We start from the raw sequence: 6747 nt of genomic DNA, 5'->3' as shown, positions 1-6747 counted from the left end.
AGAGGTACCTTTTAGAATACCTCAAATTTTAAATATTGATAATAACAAGTTCTGGTGAGGATGCAAAACAAGTAGAATGCTCATACATTCTCATGGAAATGCAAAATGGAATTGTGATTGGGGAAAACAGTTTGGCAGTCTCTCATAAAGTTAAAAATACTCTTGAACACATGAGTCTCTCATAAAAACAATGACCTAGCAAACCCACTACTGGGCATTTACTTTAAGGAAATAAAAACTGTTCACACAAGAACCTACACACAAAGGTTTACAGCAGGTCTATTCACAATTACCAAAAACTGGAAACAACTGAAATATCCTTCAACAAATGAGTAGACAGGGTGTAGTACATTTCTACAATGGAATACTACTCAGCAATGAAAACGAATAAACCGTCGACATATGCAACATCTCAGATGACTCTCAGAGGCATGCTAAGTAAAGAAGTCAGTCTTAAAAAGCTACATATTGTATGACTGAATTTACATATAACATTCTCAAAAAGAAAAAACTAATAGTGATGGAGATTAGATCCATGGCTGCCAAGGGTTGAGGAGGTAACTACAAAGGGATAATACAATGGAGTTTCTTAGGATAATGGAACTGTTACAAATCTTGACTTTGGCAGTGGTTATATGAATCTATTGTATTAAATTAAAGAACTGTATACCCATGCAAGTATGTGCACATAATCAACTTTACGTTAATTTAAAAATAAAACTATACATGATGTATTGCTGCCTTAATATTTGAAAACAATATTCAGCAGAATAAGAATATAACAGAAGACCAAAACTCAGAGGCATTCATCAACTCCCTCTTTATTATATAGCTAAAATATAAAATCAATCATTAGAAGCATAGTCTGAATTAGAATGAATGAGGCTAGATATTGTTTCCAGTCAATGTTTTGTATTCCCATAAATCAGATCCATATCACTCAAAAAGTATACTCTAATAGTGCTTTTATAAAGCAGATTGTAAATCCAGCAGTGTTTTTCTTGCTTTTAAGGAGTCTGAACAATCTATGTAATAGAATTTTTCTAAATTTTGACAAATTTGGGAACAGGGCATTTGTATGAACACAGGCTCTGGAACTAGACAACCTGGTTCAAATTCTAACTCTTACTAGCTAGAATTCAGATTCAAATTCTGCTACATACTAGCTATTCGACCTGGATAAGTTGCTTAATCTTTCTGTGCCTCACTTTCCTTTTCTGAAGATAATAATGCATAGGGTTATTATTAGTTGAAAATTAAATAATTTAATCTGTGAAAAGCACTTATAACAGTGCTTGACACATATCAAATACCATTTTGGTGTTTGTTCAATAAACAGCACTACGTTCTTTTCCACTTATGGCTACATGATCTTACAGGTATGCCAGATTACATATGATTAAATACTCAAATTTTATTTGTATGTCTCAAGTGGAATTTTGTCAATTTGTTAATTAATACAATAAAGATTTAATTGTAAGTTTCTAGACTTGAGTCTCTCCCTCAAAACTCTGACAGGTGCAGCATGCAGGACTCAAGCTATGGCTACAGCTCTATCTAGTGCAATAGACAAACATACTTTAATTAACAGATATTAAAAGAGTGGGTTTCAAGAAAAAAGACGCTAGTTTGATCCTAAATTGTGTTGACAAACCTCTAGTGTCCACACTGGTCACACCTTTCTTAAAGCATATATTCCATTCTAGATCACATGCTTCATTGATTTACAGGGTTAATCTGTTCAGCCTTACAGGCAAGACTGAGAACCATAGATAAAAATTCTAGGGGAAAAGATTTAGGCTCAGCAAAAGGAAGGACTAACTCTGAAGAGTAACTAAGAGATGGGCTACCTGACAATTAGTGAATTCCTTGTCACTGGGAATATTCAAATAAGCTTTTGACCAGCTGGTGGGACATTTATGTTCACAACAACCATAGTCATTTACTAAATGTTTATTATGTCTGTCTTTTACATACATTATCTTCAATCCTTTCACCAACTCTATAATGTAGTCACTATTCCCATTTTATAGACGAGGAAACTAAGGCTCAAGGATGTTAATAAGTAAATCACCCCAAACACACAGTTAAGTTGCAAAGCTGTGATTTGATCCAGGTCCTCTGATTCCAGAGCATACAGTCTTTCTACAGTTCCACACTGTCTTTGGTTGAAGATGCAATGACTTTAATATTCCTTTTGATCCTGAAAGAGTGTGATTCCTTGAAATTCTTTCTAGATAATATATCTACATCTTCCTAACTATTTCTATAACACTGTCTTCATCAAGGTAAATGATGTGTCTTACCTGTGTGAATGCTGGTTTGTTATTTGTGAGAGAGATGTGTTCCAGATTAACATAACTCCCAGTATGTCAACAGACAACAAAATTAATGATAAATTGGACTATGCAGAACAAGTGTGGAGTTACTTACTCCTGAATTCACTACCTAGAGAATGAGATTTTGAACTCCTTATTGCCAAATTCAGACTTAAATTGAAGAAAATGGGGAAAACCACTAGATCATTCAGGTATGACCTAAATCAAATCCCTTATGATTATACAGTGGAAGTGAAAAATAGATTTAAGGGACTAGATCTGATAGATAGACTGCCTGATGAACTATGGACAGAGGTTCGTGACATTGTCTTCTATAAGGAGACAGGAATCAAGACCATCCCCAAGAAAAAGAAATGCAAAAAAGCAAAATGGCTGTCTGAGGAGGCCTTACAAATAGCTGTGAAAAGAACGGAAGCAAAAAGCAAAGGAGAAAAGGAAAGATATACCCATTTGAATGCAGAGTTCCAAAGAATAGAAAGGAGAAATAAGAAAGCCTTCCTCAGTAATCAGTGCAAAGAAATAGAGGAAAACAATAGAATGGGAAAGACTAGAGATCTCTTCAAGAAAATTAAAGATACCAAGGGAACATTTCATGCAAAGATGGGCTCAATAAAGGACAGAAATGGTAGGGATCTAACAGAAGCAGAAGATATTAAGAAGAGGTGGCAAGAATACACAGAAGAACTGTACAAAAAAGATCTTCACGACCCAGATAATCAAGAGGGTATGATTACTCACCTAGAGCCAGACATCCTGGAATGCAAAGTCAAGTGGGCATTAGGAAGCATCACTACAAACAAAGCCAGTGGAGGTGATGGAATTCCAGTAGAGCTATTTCAAATCCTGAAAGATGATGCTGTGAAAGTGCTGCACTCAATATGCCAGCAGGCAGTGGCCACAGGACTGGAAAAGGTCAGTTTTCATTCCAGTCCCAAGGAAAGGCAATGCCAAAGAATGCTCAAACTACTGCACAATTGCACTCATCTCACACGCTAGTAAAGTAATGCTCTAAATTATTCAAGCCAGGCTTCAGCAATACATGAACCATGACCTTCCAGATGTTCAAGCTGGTTTTAGAAAAGGCAGAGGAACCAGAGATCAAATTGCCAACATCCGCTGGATCATCGAAAAAGCAAGAGAGCTGCACAAAAACATCTATCTCTGCTTTATTGACTATGTTAAAGCTTTTGGCTGTGTGGATCACAATAAACTGGAAAATTCTGAAAGAGATGGGAATACCAGACCACCTGACCTGCCTCTTGAGAAACCTGTATGCAGGTCAGGAAGCAACAGTTAGAACTGGACATGGAACAACAGACTGGTTCCAAATAGGAAAAGGAGTACATCAAGGCTGTATATTATCACCCTGCTTATTTAACTTATATTCAGAGTACATCATGAGAAACGCTGGGCTGGAGGAAGCACAAGCTGCAATCAAGATTACCAGGAGAAATATCAATAACCTCAGCGATGCAGATGACACCACGCTTATGGCAGAAAGTGAAGAGGAACTAAAAAGCCTCTTGATGAAAGTGAAAGAGGAGAGTGAAAAGTTGGCTTAAAGCTCAACATTCAGAAAACAAAGATCATGGCATCTGGTCCCATCACTTCATGGTAAATAGATGGGGAAACAGTGGAAACAGTGTCAGACTTTATTTTGGGGGGCTCCAAAATCACTGCAGATGGTGCCTGCAGCCATGAAATTAAAAGACGCTTACTCCTTGGAAGGAAAGTTATGACTAACCTAGAGAGAATACTGAGAAGCAGAGACATTGTCAACAAAGGTCCATCTAGTCAAGGCTATGGTTTTTCCAGTGGTCATGTATGGATATGAGAGTTGGACTATAAATAAAACTGAGTGCCGAAGAATTGATGCTTTTGAACTGTGGTGTTGGAGAAGACTCTTGAGAGTCCTTTGGACTGCAAGGAGATCCAACTAGTCCATCCTAAAGGAGATCAGTCCTGGGTGTTCACTGGTGGGGCTGATGTTGAAGTTGAAACTCCAATACTTTGGCCACCTCATGTGAAGAGCTGACTCATTTGAAAAGACTCTGATGCTGGGAAAGATTGAGGGCAGGAGGAGAAGGTGATGACAGAGGATGAGATGGTTGATGGCATCACTGACTCGATGGACATGGGTTTGGGTGAATTCCAGGAGTTGGTGATGGACAGGGAGGCCTGGTGTGCTGTAGTTCATGGGGTCGCAAAGAGTCAGACATGACTGAGCAACTGAACTGACTGAAAATGTTTTTTTTTCTTAATAAAACTAGAAATAAACACACAAGTAAAGGTAAACTGATGTCTTCCTTTTTGGCTAGCTCTCAAAACCATTATTCATGAGGGTCTATGTGAGTGTTTTCAGTATTTGTTATGGTAATCTCTCACCAACTGGAGGTGGTGATGATTACATTCCAGAGAAGTGCTATGTAGACAAAACCTTGATTGGTGCGTCCAAGGGTAGGGAATTTTCAAGAGAATAAAACAACAAAATTGGTTATAAAAGCAGAAAAGAATCTTTTTCCTGTAAGGCTGGACCCCAGGGGCCATGATGGGTCGCCCCTCCTCTCCCTCTCGCTGTGGGGAGAAGTCCCTAACGGAAGGAGCCTCCCAGATCCCGGGGACCAATGACAGCACATTTCATCAGCTAAAGCCACCCCACCCCAGCCACATAGAAGGACCTGTCAGCCCGCGGCCCCTTGGCCTGGCGACCTATCCGAACCCCCGTCCATCTAGCCTGACCATCCCTCGCAACAAACGTATAAAAACCACCCCCAACACGGTCTGGGCGTGGACTTCCTCGACCTGCCTCATTCAGGTCTGGGAACCCTGCCCGGGAGCGCTTCGCCATAAAAAGCCTGTTAGACAGTCTTTTGGTGTCCTGGTCATCTTTACCTAACATTTCCTTAGTTGTTCATGAGCTAATATTCTAAAAGCCATGATCTTCTATGGAAGACAGAGTTCATGTTAACCACACTTCTTTTTTTTAAAGTTCTTGATATAGCCTTTATTGATATTCAACACTTTCCTGTATTTGCTTTTCCCACTGGTATCATTTTTGCAAGCTTGGCAACATTCTTAGTAACCATCTGGTCTTTCCAGAAAACAAGGGCATGGTTTTTCTAGGCCTGGCCTCCAACTGTTATTCTCCACTCATCATATACAGAGGGGATGAGAACGGCAGACTTCTTGTGCCTTGCCATCTGACTTTAAGATTGTGGTAGGAATGGAGATGAGGGTAGGGATAACTGTAATTAAGTTCTTTGGTTTCAAGGAACTAAACTCAAGCATACATACATACACAAAGATCACAGGCTGTAAAATTTAGGCATACAAAGAAAACCACATTGTGACACAACTATGACTGGCAAAAAGGTGCCTGGCAAAGGATTACTACACAAGGTCTTCTTAGACAGTTCTCTCGTAGGGGTCAGAATGAACAAATCATGGAGTGATGAAGCTTGTAGAGCTACTTCAGTTTCAGAGGAGGCTACCTCACATGAGACAGGTCACAGAGCGGTCATTTAGGACACAATAATTTCAAATAACTTAGCATTTCCTAAGTACTGCCCTCAATAATCTACCTTTTACATGCTTCAAACAGTTTTGCAGAGGCTGTTTGTTCTTCATCTATCTGACACTCTGTACTTGGAAACACTTTATTGTGTTGGGCACAGAAACACTTTGGGGATGATTATTAAAAAGGAGTATCATAGATCCCCACCTTCCTAGGGAATGAGGAGGAAATGTTGCGCCTCTGCAGAGCTTTTTTGAGTTGTCTTCTGTTCTTGACCTATGAATGTGAGTTCATGTCCTAGAAATCCTTGTGATGCTCTCAACTGAAGATATATTATTATTTACTCTCCCCTTCCCTGTCCCCAATCCCTCCCACCCAGAATAATCACTGTATTTCATTGGTTTTTAACCAGTCATTTAAACTGTTTTTATGTTTATTTCCAAGAGTCCCAAGGAAGTGGTCAGGGAAGGCTCCTTGAATACCAGCTTGTGAGGACAACACAGTAATAAACTATGGCAAGCCTGTTTATCTAGCGTAAGTAGGGTTTCCAGGTGGCACTAGTGGTAAAGAACCCACCTACCAAAACAGGAGATGGGCTCGATCCCCGGGTCAGGAAGATCATCTGGAGGATCACATGGCAATCCACTCCAGTATTCTTGCCTGAACAATCTCATGGACAGAAGAGCCTGGCACGCTACAGTCCATAGGGTTGCAAAGAGTCAGACACAACTAAGGCAACTTACCACACACACAGTATTGAACGAAAGATGGACTGGAGTGTGGAAGGTGGAACCCTGCCCAGTCAGGAGTTTAAGAATACCTAGACAGAATTCTAACGCTGCTTTCAGTTGGTTAAGAATCATTAGCATCTCTTTAACTTTTCTGCAAAACACC

Source organism: Oryx dammah, unplaced genomic scaffold (genome assembly GCF_014754425.2).
Source record: "Oryx dammah isolate SB20612 unplaced genomic scaffold, SCBI_Odam_1.1 HiC_scaffold_14, whole genome shotgun sequence".
NCBI lineage: Eukaryota > Metazoa > Chordata > Mammalia > Artiodactyla > Bovidae > Oryx > Oryx dammah.
This window is presented reverse-complemented; position numbering follows the sequence as displayed.